The sequence below is a fragment of the Gorilla gorilla genome, chromosome 1 (genome assembly GCF_029281585.2).
Source record: "Gorilla gorilla gorilla isolate KB3781 chromosome 1, NHGRI_mGorGor1-v2.1_pri, whole genome shotgun sequence".
Classification (NCBI taxonomy): Eukaryota; Metazoa; Chordata; class Mammalia; order Primates; family Hominidae; genus Gorilla; species Gorilla gorilla.
The window spans coordinates 53,880,902-53,895,753 of NC_073224.2; the positions used below are offsets into that span (position 1 = coordinate 53,880,902).

Here is a 14,852-nt window from a genome sequence, read left to right on the forward strand (position 1 = left end):
CCGCTTCTAGCTCAAGACTTAACACTAATAGACCAGCAAGACAGAAATGAAACTGGTTCAGGAGCTCTTGCCAGGCTCTAGAAAAATTCTGGAATGGCTGGGCGCAGTGCATCACCTAAGGTCGGGAGTTTGAGACTAGCCTGACCAACATGGAGAAACCCTGTCTCTACTAAAAATACAAAATTAGCCGGGTGTGGTGGCGCATGCCCGTAATCCCAGCTACTTGGGAGGCTGAAGCAGGAGAATCACTTGGACCCAGGAGGCGGAGGTTGTAGTGAACCGAGGTTGCGCCATTGCACTCCAGCGTGGGCAACTAGAGCGAAACTCTGTCTCAAAAAAAAAAAAAAAAAAAAAATCCTGGAACACTGAGCTCTCTGACACCTTAGTACCTGCACAGATAAGGAGACTGCAGGTCACACAGACCCACCAAGCCACAGACTTCCCTCCCACAAGCATGTCCTCACCTCAGCCATGAAGTTACTGAGCCACATGTACTAAGGGTATAAATCAAAGATATGTACAGGGTATTAAACAAATACCAAGGGAACGGTTAACGAAGTCAAAATCAGCACCAAGTTCTACAATCCGGTGCTGATATACAAGCTGCAAGGACCAGTTCTTTTGAAAGGCTTATTCTGGTTTATTGAGGCTCGCTAGCATGAGGTGTATGCATTTGCCAGGGGCAAATTTATACTTCTGCATTAATCCATGAAGCACATGACATGCGTCTGCTTGCAGTCCATTTAGAAGCATTTGCAGTGGGTGATGGAGGGGCTTGATTTCATCCTACTCCTGCTTGATGATCCACATCTGCTGGAAGGCGGCCAGGATGGAGCTGCCACACAAGGACTTGCGCTCAGGGAAGGTGATGATCTTCTTGGAGCTGGGCAGCAGGGTCGTGATCTTCTGCATCATGTAGGTGATGCCCAGGTACACGGGGGTGTCACCAGACAGCACCACGTTGGCAAACAGGTCCTTGCAGATGTGCACATCACACTTTATGGAGTTGAAGGTGGCCTGGTGGATGCCACAAGATTCCATACCCAGGAAGGAGGGCTGGAACAGCGCCTCCAGACACTGGAACCACTTGGACAGCTCCTAGATCTTCTCCAGGGAGGAGGAGGACGCTGTGGTGGCCATTTCCACAGCTTCTCCTTGATGTTATGCAAGATCTCCCGTTTGGCTGTGGTGGTGAAGCAGTAGCTGGGCTCCCTGAAGATCTCCATGGGGTGGTTGGTCAGGTGCCAGTCATCCAGACGCAGGATGGCATGGGGGAAGGCATAGCCCTTGTAGACGGGCACCATGTGGGTCTCAGCTGTGTATGATAATACCAGTGGTGTAACCAGAGGTGTACAGGGACAGCACAGCCTGGATGGCCATGTACCTTGCTGGGGTGTTGAAGGTCTCAATCCGAGTCATCTTCTTTCTGTTGGCCCTGGGGTTCAGAGGGGCCTCAGGCAGCAGCACTGGGTGCTCCTTGGGAGCCACGTGCAGCTAATCGTAGAAGGTGTGGTGCCAGATCTTCTCCATGTCATCCCAGTTGGTGATGATGCCGTGGTCCACGGGGCACTTTCAGGCTCAGGATGCTGCACTTGCTCTGGGCCTCATCACCCAGGTAGGAGTCCTTCTGGCCTATGCCCACCATCATGCCCTGGTGCCAGGGATACCCAGTGATGGAGGGGAACATGGCTGGGGAACTATACCCAGCAAAGCTAGCTTTGCATGTGCTGGAGCCATTGTCAATGACAAGTGCCATGATCTCTTCTTCCATTGTGATCAGCCGAGGAGCAGGCAGTGGAGTGATGGGAGAACCCAGAGTGTGGGCTGGTGGTGAGTGGGTGAGTTACATTTCTGATACAGGAATAGTCGGGGGGCCAGGTGTGGCAGTTCACACCTGCAATCCCAGTGCTTTGGGAGGCCAAGGCAGGAGAATTGCTTGAGTTCAGGAGCTTGAGGTTACAGTGAGCCAAGATCACACCAGTGCACTCCAGCCTGAATACCAGAGACTCTGTTTCAAAAAAAAAAAAAATAGAATAGGTACTGTACTTTTTTTCAATGCTGTTTGAAAAAGACAGTGAAAACAGTTATACAGGTTAGTGAGAGAGTATTTCAATGTCGTGACCATGGCTAAGTCTTCAGAGGGTAAGGGAATAAAGATGTTAACCTCAGCAGGTGCTAACCTTTTTTTTTTTTTCTTTTCTTTTCTTTTTTTTTTAGAAAGAGTCTCCCTCTGACGCCTAGGCTGAGTGCAGTGGCGTGATCTCCACTCACTGCAACCTCCACCTCCCAGATTCAAGAGATTCTCGTGCCTCAGCCTCCTGAGTAGCTGGGACTACAGGCATGTGCTGCCACGCCCAGCTAATGTGCTAACCAACCATTCAATTAAGACCAAGATTTTCTTGTGTTTGGAAAATTAAATTCCTGGAATCTGTAGGTGTCAGAATTTAGAGTTAAGTGGCAGGAGTGTCCATCAAATTCACCTGAAGTCAGTTGAAACTTAGAATGCATTTTGCCTTGGAGAGAAACAATGGATGTTGAGTAGTTTTTAACCTATGACACAAGCCCATATGTGTACCGGAAGCACAGCACCATAACAAACAATGCTAATGTTGAATGCCAGGAGCAAGGCCTCTGCTGCTGTGAGGGCAGGGTCCCTTCACAATCCAAACCTGGTGACCCCAGACAGTCTATTTCAAGTTGGGGATCAGGATAAACTCTGACTTACATAATGATAGGGAAACTACTGAGGAGATAGAATGTGGGCTGGGAACACTTACTGCCTCAAGGAGGTAAGAGGAGAGTGAGCAACTCCATGGGTTTATACATCATCCCTTCTCCCCTGTGTCCTGAATGGGCCCTGAAATGAGATGTAAAATAGGGATTGGCTGGAAACTGGGGGTTCTGTCCTAGGGAGCAGTTGCCTGAGTCAAAGGGGAAATAAATTTCAAGCTAAGACAATAAGAAAAGAAAGCTCATATCGACACTCAGCTTGGGCAACTGTTCTAAGGTATTTGTAAGAAATTCCAGGCCAAGCGCGGTAGCTCACACCTATAATCCCAGCACTTTGGGAGGCTGAGGTGGATGGATCACCTGAGGTCAGGAGTTCAAGACCAGCCTGGCCAACATGGTGAAACCCCGTCTCTACTAAAAATACAAAAAAATTAGCTGGGCATGGTGGTGGGTGCCTGTAATCCCAGCTACTTGGGAGGATGAGGCAGGAGAATCGCTTGAACCTGGGAGGCGGAGGTTGCAGTGAGCCGAGATCGCGCCATTGCACTCCAGCCTGGGTGGCAGAGCGAGACTCAGTCTCAAAAAAATAAAATAAAATAAAATTTAAAAAGAAAGAAAGAAATTCCACCACTTGAAAGCCAGGTACTGCCCGTACAGTCTTGGCACTGGCTCAAGAATAAATCCTGAAACATAGTCCTGGTGTATCACTGTTTACCTTGATTCTTCACCACTAGGTTAACAGGATATTCTTGTTCCCATAAAAGCCTCTCCATCGAACTTCTTTTATCCTTCCCTTGCCCAGACTGACGGGTGTTACTTCAATTCACAGTGTCACTTCATTACTATGTGGTGGAGGAGGATGGGGAGGATATATAGAGAGAAAGGATGCAGGTTTATCAGGATACTTTGGATTGCTTGAAAACTAGAGTTGACCATGGGGTTAAGGAAACAGGAGCATGGAAAGCCAGGGCGACACCATTTTAAAATCAACTCCAGCTTAAAACCAGCAAGGCACATTCCTTGCCAGTCACGACCCATGGCCATAAGATGTTTTGAAGCTGTTTTAGTAATGCCTGCAAGAACAAACTCCTATGACAGCAGAACGTCCAGCTGTCCCAATATTGCATAACAATATATGTTTTAAAAATAGTTATGCTTTGATGTACTTACTCAAATGCCAAGGATAACTTTCTTTTCTTTTATTTTTTGAGACGGAGTTTGGCTCTTGTCACCCAGGCTGGAGTTCAGTGGTGTGATCTTAGCTCACTGCCACCTCTGCCTCCCGGGTACAAGCGATTCTCCTGCCTCAGCCTCCCAAATAGCTCGGAATACAGGCGCACAAACTGCTGGCATTACAGGCATGAGCCACTGCACCTGGCTGAGATTTTGTTTTTCTTATACAATTCAGTGAGTTCTAGATAAAATTAAAACATTAGAGACTAATTTGACACTGAGAAAAAAAATGTGAAAAAGGCTTCTTAAAAACCAAACTTCCAGCCGGGTGTGGTGGCTACCACCTGTAATTCCAGCACTTTGGGAGGTCAAAGTGGGTGGATCACTTGAAACCAGGAGTTTGAGACCAACCTGGCCAACATGGTGAAACCGCATCACTACTGAAAATACAAAAATTAGCCGGACATGGTGGTGCATGTCTGTAATCCCAGCTACTCGGGAGGCTGAGGCAGGAGAATTGCTTAAGCCTGGGAGATGGAGGTTGCAGTGAGCCATGATCACACCACTGCACTCCAGCCTGGGCCACAGAGTGAGACTCCATCTCAGAAACAACAACAACAACAACAACAAACAAACAAACACAAACCCTAAAAAATCCAAACTTCCATAAAAACTTTAACAAAAATTTTGGTCCATAGCTTTCCTTGGATTACTTGATGGATGTCTGAGTTATATCCAATTAAGAAAAGTTTATGATATGGAAAAACATGTTTCTAGGATTGTGGAATGGTTTTCTCTATAAAATGCTTCTTAAGTTTTCAGATTCACAGACAAGTGAGTGCCCTTTGCGTTCCTTCCCTTCCCTGTGTTGTTCCTTTTCCTGCTGAGCCTTCTGAGCCCCAGGAGTCATGGGATGCTCATGTTTCTTTATATTCACTAGGAACTGGGGGTTAGAGGCCCCTACCCAGGGCTGTTGGATAAATTGAGGTTCAGAGGCATATTTGCCAGCACCTACTGGTTCTCAGTCCCCCTTGTCCCCTTTCTCAGCTGCATATTTGCTGTCTATGCCTCGCTAGTGACACACGCGACCCTCGGCTTGTATGCCCTAAGCTTACGCCTGTCATTTTCCTTCTGGTCATGATGGTTTTCATTCTTTGGGTTGTTTAATTCAGCATCTCTCTGGGTGGCATTGGAGGGCAAAAGCCTCCTGAGAACTAGTCTTATTGAGAAAAAGAATAATGTTGTCTAATTCAGAAGCCATCTAAGGGTCAATTCAAATTATGGACTTGAAAATGGTTACTTGGGCTGGGCGCGGTGGCTCACGCCTGTAACCCAGCAATTTGGGAGGCTGAGGTGAGCGGATCACCTGAGGTTAGAAGTTCAAGACCAGCCTGACCAACATGGTGAAACCCTGTCTCTACTAAAAATACAAAATTAGCTGGGCATGGCAGCGCATGCCTGCAATCCCAGCTACTCGGGAGGCTGAGGCAGGAGAATTGCTTGAACCCGGGAGGCGGAGTTTGCAGTAAGCCGAGATGGCACCATTGCACTCCAGCCTGGGCAACAAGAGCAAAACTCCGTCTCAAAAAAAAAAAAAAGAAAGAAAAAGAAAAAAGAAGAAAATGGTTACTTGGCTGGGTGTGGTGGCTCACACCTGTAATCCCAGCACTTTGGGAGGCCAAGGCGGGCAGATCACCTGAGGTCAGGGTTCAAGACCAGCCTGACCAACATGGAGAAACCCCCTCTCTACTAAAAATACAAAATTAGCTGGGCATGGTGGCGCATGCCTGTAATCCCAGCTACTCAGGAGGCTGAGGCAGGACAGACACTTGAACCCAGGAGGCGGAGGTTGTGGTGAGCCGAGATCGCACCATTGCACTCCAACTTGGGCAACAAGAGCGAAACTCTGACTCAAAAAAAAAAAAGGTTACTTATGGCTGGGCACGGTGGCTCATGCCTGTAATCCCAATACTTTGGGAGTCCGAGGCAGGAGGATCACCTGAGGTCACAAGTTGGAGACCAGCCTGGCCAACATAGTGAAACGCTGTCTCTACTAAAAACACAAAACTTAGCCGAGCATGGTGGCAGGCGCCTGTAATCCCAGCTACTCAGGAGGCTGAGGCAGGAGAATCGCTTGAACCCGGGAGGCAGAGGTTGCAGTGAGCCGAGATCATGCCACTGCACTACAGCCTAGGCGACAGAGCAAGACTCCATCTCGGGGAAAAAAAAAAAAAAAAGCTGGGTGTGGTGGCTCATGCCTGTAATCCCAGCACTTTGGGAGGCCGAGGTGGACGGATCACCTGAGGTTGGGAGTTCAAGACCAGCCTGATCAACATGGAGAAACCCCATCTCTACTAAAAATATAAAATTAGCTGGGTGTGGTGACGCATGCCTATAATCCCAGCTACTTGGGAGGCTGAGGCAGGAGAATCACGTGAACCCGGGAGGTGGAGGTTGTGGTGAGCCAAGATTGTGCCATTGCACTCCAGCCTGGGCAACAAGAGTGAAACACCATCTCAAGAAAAGAAAATGGTTACTTATGAAAAAAGGTAGAAAGGAACCAGTAAACAGGGGAGAGAGATGAGGAAAGTTTTGGAAATGAAGATGTATTTTTGGTAAGGCAAGTTATAAAGAGGATAATTTTATATAAAAAAAGGTAGCCGGGCATGGTGGCTCACACCTGTAATCCCAGCACTTTGGGAAGCCGAGGCAGGCAGATCACCTGAGGTCAGGAGTTCAAGACCAGCCTGGCCAACATGGTGAAACCCCATCTGCACTAAAAATACAAAAATTAGCCAGGAGTGATGGCACGTGCCTGTAGTCCCAGCTACTCGGGAGGCTGAGGCAGGAGAATAGCTTGAATCCAGGAGGCAGAGGTTGCAGTGAGCCGAGATCGTGCCATTGCATTCCAGCCTGGGGGACAGAGTGAGAGACTCTGTCAAAAAAAAAAAAAAAAAAAAAGCTTTAACCCTTTAAATCTCAGTTTTTTTAGTAACCAAAATCCTAATAAACATAGCGTAGGAATTATCTTGATAAAATGTAAACTCTTGGGGTTTTATTTTCTTGTTTTTTTGTTTTGTTTTGTTTTTTGTTTTTTTTGAGATGGAGTTTTGTTCTTGTTACCCAGGCTAGAGTGCAATGGTGTGATCTTGGCTCACTGAAACCTCCGCCTCCTGGGTTCAAGTGATTCTCCTGCTTCAGCCTCCCTAGTAGCTGGGCTTACAGGCATGTGCCACCACACCCAGCTAATTTTGTATTTTTAGTAGAGACGGGGTTTCACCATGTTGGTCAGGCTGGTTTCAAACTCCTGACCTCAGGTAATCCACCCGCCTCGGCCTCCCAAAATGCTGAGATTAGAGGCATGAGCCACTGTGCCCAGCCTGGTTCATTTTTTAATACTGCCTCTGGCATACCTTGACAAAAAAGGAGGAATATAAACTAAAAAATAAAAAAAACCCTAAGCCCCCCAACAGAGCAGACCCCCCTCTTGGCCAAAGAGAATTTTAAAAATACCCTGAAAAAGGCCAGGTGTGGTGGCTCACACGTCTAATCCCAGCACTTTGGGAGGCCGAGGCAGGCGGATCACGAGGTCAGGAGATCGAGACCACCCTGGTTAACATGGTGAAACCCGGTCTCTACTAAAAATACAAAAAATTAGCCGGGCGTGGTGGCGGACGCCTGTAGTCCCAGCTGTTCAGGAGGCTGAGGCAGGAGAATGGCATGAACCCAGGAGGCGGAGCTTGCAGTGAGCCGAGATCACACCACTGCACTCCAGCCTGGGTAACAGAGCAAGACTCCACCTCAAAGAAAAAAAAAATACCCTGAAAAACTAGTTCAGATTATGATGGGAAGCTGGGGGTCAGACATACCTCACTACACATTTCCCCTCTTGGGATTCAGATATAACTGGCCAGCATTAACATTAAAATAGAGACCATAAAACTTACAGAACAGATTATTTATGGCAATAAGATATCAAACTATAAACAGGATCTATGACCAGGTGTGGGGTTAAGTCTTCACCGCAACGTAAACAGAGTCATATGTTACATGCATGTTTGTTCTATATACCTGTGTCAGGCAGGCCACTGCCATAAATATTCGTATTTATGTCTCCCTATTCAACCAGGAGACTTAGTCTTATTAAAAACTTGGAAAGAAGGCTGGGCACAGTGGCTCACGCCTGTAATCCCAGCACTTTGGGAGGCTGAGGTGGGTGCATCACCTGAGGTCAGGAGTTCAAGACCAGCCTGGCCAACATGGCAAAACCCCGTCTCTACTCAAAATACAAAAATTAGCCAGGTGTGGTGGTGGGTGCCTGTCATCCCAGCTACTCAGGAGGCTGAGGCAGGAGAATCATTTGCACTGGGAGATGGAGGTGGCAGTGAACCAAGATCATGCCACTGTACTCCAGCCTGGGCGACAGAGGAAGACTCTGTTAAAAAAAAAAAAAGAAAAAAAAAAACCTTGGAAAGGAGGATCACCCCAAAATCAACTACAACTAAAATGAAAGGGCCCTTACTGGGGAATATTGTTAAGCACAGCACCCCCACTGCTGTTAAGCGTCGGGGACTCACTAGCTGAGTACACCTGTCCAAGATTAAACCTGTTTTTTACAAGTCCCCACAGGCACCTGAGAAAGACACCACAACCTACACTTGTGAACCCCTAGAAGATCTAAAGCTGTTGTTTTGCAAAGAAAGAGATAAGTAACATCCTCAGTCCCTCCTACAGGTACTCAACCTTCTTAACAACTCCCATCCCATACAGGTTTGCACCCCCAACGGATTATACCTGTGGCTATGTGGTCATCCATTCAATCAGCCTATAAATAACTTGTCTCTCATTTGGGATCATGGAAACCCATGGATACACAGTGTATTGATAATGTTTGGTTTGGGGGTCAATGTATAATAGAACAAGCAAAGCTCTTTAATATATAATTACATAACATCACTCACCTGAGAGCTAAGCAGGCAGCTGGCATTATATTGGCTGGGGTTGGGGCTGCCAATGGTTTATTGGCCCCATAGGGAAAATTTGCCTATCCCAAGACAACTCTTCAAAACTTTACTTCATTCTACAGACTGTCTTATAAAATGGGGGAGGTTTAGATAAATCAAAACTCTTCCTTGATTCCTTAGCAAATATAGCAATGGATAATAGATTAGCACTAGAATACTTATTGGTTGAACAAGGGGGAGTATTTGCACTATAATCAATAAACCCTGCTGCACTCGTGTAAACGCCTCCAGTCAAATAGAAGAAGATCTACAGAAAATATATGAACAAACTGCCTGGTTGCATAAATATAACCAAGACATCAATCCCTAGTTCATTACTAGGTAGCTTTATTTTAATCATTGATATGCCCACCTTCAGTTGGATGCAACATTTGAGTTGTTTTGCTAGGGGTAGTGACAGGCAATGAATAGTGACAGGCCATGTCTTAACTGGTCAACCATTAAAAGTGCCCTTGCGGCGAGGCATGGTGGCCCACGCTTGTAATCCCAACATTTTGGGAGGCCAATGCAGGTGGATCACCTGAGATCAGGAGTTCAAGACCAGCCTGGCCAACATGGTGAAACCCTGTCTCTACTAAAAATACAAAAAATCGGCCACCTCGTATCTCCTCATTCCCGACATGTCCTGGGCTCCGAACGTCTCCTGGGGAGTGGCATGATTGAATCAGGGATTCCCTAGCCCCAGGTCCCCTTCTCCATCATGCTCAGGACGAGGCTGCCCAGTTCTCAGGTGCAGGACAATGGACAGAACTCAAAGTCATCCCTCTGCTCACCTGAGACAAATGAATGTCTGATTGCTTCTTCTGCCCTATTATTTATGCAAAAATGCAGATCCACTGAGCCAGACTAAGGCATCAGCGTGACTATTCCTTTATTCCCCACTCCATGTAAATTGTGTATTCAGTAAAAGGCTGATCAAAGACCCAAAAGAATGCAGCCTTTTGTCTCTTATCTACCTATGACCTGGAAGCCCCCATTTCGAGTTGTCCCGCCTTTCCAGACTGAACCAGTATACACCTTACACATATTGATTGATGTCTCATGTCTCCCCAAAATGTATAAAACCAAGCTGTGCCCCGACTACCTTTAGCACGTGTTGTCAGAACCTCCTGAGGCTGTGTCATGTCACGAGTGTGTGCTCAACCTTGGCAAAATAAACTTTCTAAATTGATTGAAAAAAAAAAAATCAGCCAGGTGTGGTGCAGGCACCTGTGATCCCAGCTACTTGGGAGGCTGAGGCAGAGAACTGCTTGAACCCAGGAGGTGGAAGTTGCAGTGAGCTGAGATCATGCCATTGCACTCCAGCCTGGGCGACAGAGCAAGACTCCATCTCAAAAAGATGCTCCCTCCTGAGTCTCACTGTTTTTTTGCCCTTCTTAGGACCTTTGATAGCTGTCTGGTTATTACCAATCTTAGCCCCTTACTTGTTTAACTCCTAGTGAAGTTTGTGTCTTCTAGATTACAATTCTACATAATGCTGGCACAAGGCTTCCAGCCAATCCCATTTTCTGACCCAGGAAATAAAGACATCCACCTTTGGGCCCATAGATGGGGCAAACAGATAATTTTTACTTCTCCAATCTTATGCCCATAAAATCAGCAAGAAGAAGTTACAGAAGAATGACCTTCACACCTCATCTCTCCTTAAGATTAAGAGATCTCTTATAAATCGAGGATTATGTTAGGGAAATAGGAGCACAGGAGAGCCAGGTTGATACCATTTTAAAAAATCAATTCCATCTAGGGGCCGGGCACGGTGGCTCACGCCTGTAATCCCAGCACTTTGGGAGGCTGAGGCGGGCGGATCACGAGGTCAGGAGATCGAGGCCATCCTGGCTAACACAGTGAAACCCCGTCCCCACTAAAAATACAAAAAATTCTCTGGGTGTGGTGGCGGGCACCTGTAGTCTCAGCTGCTCAGGAGGCTGAGGCAGGAGAATGGCGTGAACCCGGGAGGCAGAGGTTGCAGTGAGCAGAGATCGCACCACTGCACTCCAGCCTGGGTGACAGAGCGAGACTCTGTCTCAAAAAAAAAAAAAAAAAACAACTCCATCTAAAACCAGCAAGGCATATTCCTTGCCAGTCACCACCCGTGGCCATAAGATGTTTTGGCTAAGGAAGCAGTTTAGTAATGCCTGCGAGGACAAACTCCTATGACAGCAGAATGTCCAGATGTCCTGACATTGAGTAACAATATATGGTTTTAAGATAGTTATAATCATGCTTTGAGGTACTTACACACTCAAATGCCAAGGATAACTTTCTTTCAATCAACAAACTCCTAAATTGTCATGCTGTCAGCCCACCAACATGTAGACATAACTTAGCTTTAACATGGTTAAGACCCCTACATAAGAAGAGTTTAAAACAGGGATGGCACGTTCCTCCTCTTGCTTTCTAAGGACACCTTACTCTGTAACTGAGTAGCTTTCAATAAACTACCTCTTACTGTGCACTCTGTGACTTGCCTTGAATTCCTTCCTGCGTGAGATCCAAGAACCCTCTCTTGGGGTCTGGATTGGATCCCTTTTTCCAGCAACAATGAGACTCTTTGAATTTTGGAATATTTTAAATTCCTGAAGAGGTGTGTGAAAATGGTGTGCCTGTAACGGCAAAGGAGTTAAGTAGGGTGATATAGAGTAGAGGAGGAGGAAAAGTTAGAAATAAAACTCTAAGTTAGAAGGCAGTCTGGATAATAGAAATAACCCCAAACAGCTTATAAGAGGATTAGTTTTAATCAGTTTGATGTAAAGAAGTACACTGCCAATGGTGGGGATGGGGGATTGTGCAGCTTCCATAAATAACACTGAATGTCACTGTTTCAAATGTATTTATAATCCCTGGGTTAGAGTCAACTCAGGAATGGAAAGACATTTTTAACTGGCTGACTCTACCAGCAGGTGGAATCAGTGCTTCATGAGGTGAGGCAAGCAAGAGATGATAGTATTGAGTTTATGATGTTTTGAGTTTATTACTAGGTAGCTTTATTTTAATCATTGATAGGCCTGCCTTCAGTCGAAGGCAACAACTCAAATGCAACATTTGAGTTGTTTTGCTAGGGGTAGTGACAGCCAATGAATAGCCGTGTCTTAACTCTATATACATGAGGTTTCAAAGCACTTATTTGGATGTTTGCCCACATTCTCTCACCTTATCCCCTAACCAGAGGCATCTACTTTAGAGCTGGCAGCCTCATGAAGCCCATTAACAAGGATTGAGACCAAAGAATACTTTACAGACTTTGAAGTTAACCTCTGCACTCTGGACTTAAACCTTCTTGAGTCACCTGACCAAGCATTTCGTTTCAAAACATTTCAGGACAGTTTTGAATGACATGGCTAGAGTCTTGTGTAAAAATGGGTGCAGGCATCCAGGGGACAGCTGGTCTGATGTCACACTGGCCAGTGACAGGGTCTTCCTGAGTTCTATCAGCAGAAAGTCATATCAGCTGCAGATTTTCCTCAGGTAATTCAAGTCTCCAAGCCTGATTCTATACAAACTGAATGCAATCACCTGTCCACTGGGAAGTGGGGATGAATAGGAGATGGCGATGCTTTGGGTTCCTCCGGAATGTGCCTCACAAATACTAAGGGTAATCACTGGGCGGGGTGGCCAATCATTTGATAAACCAAACACCAATTAACCCTCCCAAAAAGAAAGGAGCTAATTTGTTACACTCAGATATTTCGAAGTAAAACGTCTCAGCTAAGGAAAAGTTTGGAAAAAGGGAAAAGTATGTGAATGCTCTTTAGCATGGAACAATATGAAACCACCACTGGAAAAAAATAATGCACAAGTAACATCGAAGTACTGCTCAGAATGCTGCAGTGATCACATCACTCCTCTGCCCAAAACCCCTCGATGGTTTGAAATTACATGCCAGGGAAATTATATGCAAGCTCTCCAGCCTAGCATTGAAGGCCCCACGCCTCCTTTTCACCTCCACCCTATAGGTCCTCCTCAGTCTGCTTTGGCCAGCCCGGACCCCTTGCTCTTGCAGGAACCCGAGTCACCTGAACCTGAGCAGTTGCTCCGGTCAAAATGGAAGTAAACGTCAACTACCGGCGCCTGCAATGTCCTTTCCCATGCCTGTTTGCCTATCCTACCCACCCCAGCCGCATTTTGTCCCGCTCTGGAAACTCCCAGCAGTCGGTTCTCATCACAGCATCTTTCCTTCTGTAGTGGTTGCTGAACTTAAGTATGCACCCTTCTCCAAGGCCGACACACTTTTCGAATCAGGTCAGCGGTGTCACTGGTGCAAAGTCCTAAAACTAAAACAGAATGAGGGTGTTTCCCCTAAAGATTCCACCTCGTAGACCCAGCACTCACCCCAATAGAGAAGACGGTCGAGCTGGCCCGGAGGACGCGGACGCCCGACTCTGCCTCCCTTTGGCTTTACAAACTGCCCAATGACCGCTGCGGCAGGGATGTTTCGTAAGCGGCTGGCCAATAGCGGAGAGAGGGGCGGGCCTCGGTGGGGGCCTGGCCCAGTGAGAGTCGCGCGGGGGACGATCTCTGTCCAGCTGCGACCCAATAGGAGTCCCCGCCAAGAGTCACAACCGGCGGCTCTCCGGGGATTTATAAGGCCCCGCCAGCAACCGCGCGTTGGGATTCGTGGTGTTGCTGGAGACCCGTATGGTGTCTGCAGTCAGCGACCCTCCAACTTCAACTACTGGATCAACCATGGTGAAGGATGCTGTGCGGGGGAGTGTGTCGCACGATGGGGAGGATGCCGGGGGCGCACGGGGGTTCGGTGGGAAGGGCCCGCAGCGCAAAAAGGAAGGGCGCCCCGGCAGTCCAGGGTGTGGGGTGGGCTGCGCGGGGATGCCAGGGGTGTTTGGGCGTTCAGGGCGAAGGTGGGCTCTGCAGAAAGCCCAGTGACGCCCGAGGAGTCCCGGCACCACTTTTCTACCCTGCTTCCCCTACGGGAGGCGGTGCGAGCTAGAAACGTTCTGAGCGCCCGAGAAGCGCTGAGGGACTAGGGAGGCTGGCGAGCGGTAAAGCGTGAGCGAGAACGTGGTGGGGTTGCTTGTGCGCTGCGCGCAAGGTCGGGCAGCGGAGTCGGCTCTGCGGCAGAGCGCGCTCTGGAGCCTGGAGGGGATCTAGGGCCCGCCCCGTATTTCTCCCGCTGCGGTCCTGGACAAAGAGGTGCCCGCTTGTAGCTGCGGTCCCCGCCTCCCTCTGAGATCACACTGCCGCGCAGGAGGCAAGGTCCAGGATGATTGGGAAGCTCTAACAGGTTTCTCCAGTTCAAAACCTGTTCCCCTGAATGTCTTTGTCTTGGGCACCCGACTCTGGCCAGAGGTAGAGGTCCTCGCCCTTTGGCCCCATACTTGACTAGGGATTCCTGTAAGCTCTTGGGGCCTTGAAAAGAATGTTCTTGACTCCACTTTTCTCCTGTTTGGTGCCCAAGGACTTGAGGTCCCTCTGTTAAAACTGAGAACTTGACTGGCCAGGCGCGGTGGCTCACGCCTATAATCTCAGCACTTTGGGAGGCCGAAGCGGGCGGACCACCTGAGGTTGGGAGTTCGAGACCAGCCTGACCAACATGGAGAAACCCGTCTCTACTAAAAATACAAAATTGGCCAGGCGTGGTGGCGCATGCCTGTAGTCCCAGCTACTCGGGAGGCTGAGGCAGGAGAATCGCTTGAACCTGGGAGGCTGAGGTTGCGTTGAGCGGAAGTCCCGCCATTGCACTCCAGCCTGGGCAACAAGAGCGAAACTCCGTCTCAAAAAAATCAAAGCAAAAAAAAAAAAAAAAAATGAGAACTTGGGGTGGGTACACAGAGGTCCCTGTACCCCCCGGAAACCTCTTGATCCCCGCCTGTGCTCTGAGCCCCCTTAAAGGCTCTGAGGCTGTCTTAGAGGGTAGTTCCTAAGACTGTTAAACTGTTGCCTACTGTCACCCTAGAAGATCCCTTCTAC

General features: G+C 47.9%; 1 pseudogene; it reads right to left on the reverse strand.

Annotated features, from left to right (window-relative positions):
• Nucleotides 1-616: 616 nt before the first annotated feature.
• On the reverse strand, nucleotides 617-13,322 carry LOC129528340 (uncharacterized; annotated as a pseudogene).
• Nucleotides 13,323-14,852: the final 1,530 nt, after the last annotated feature.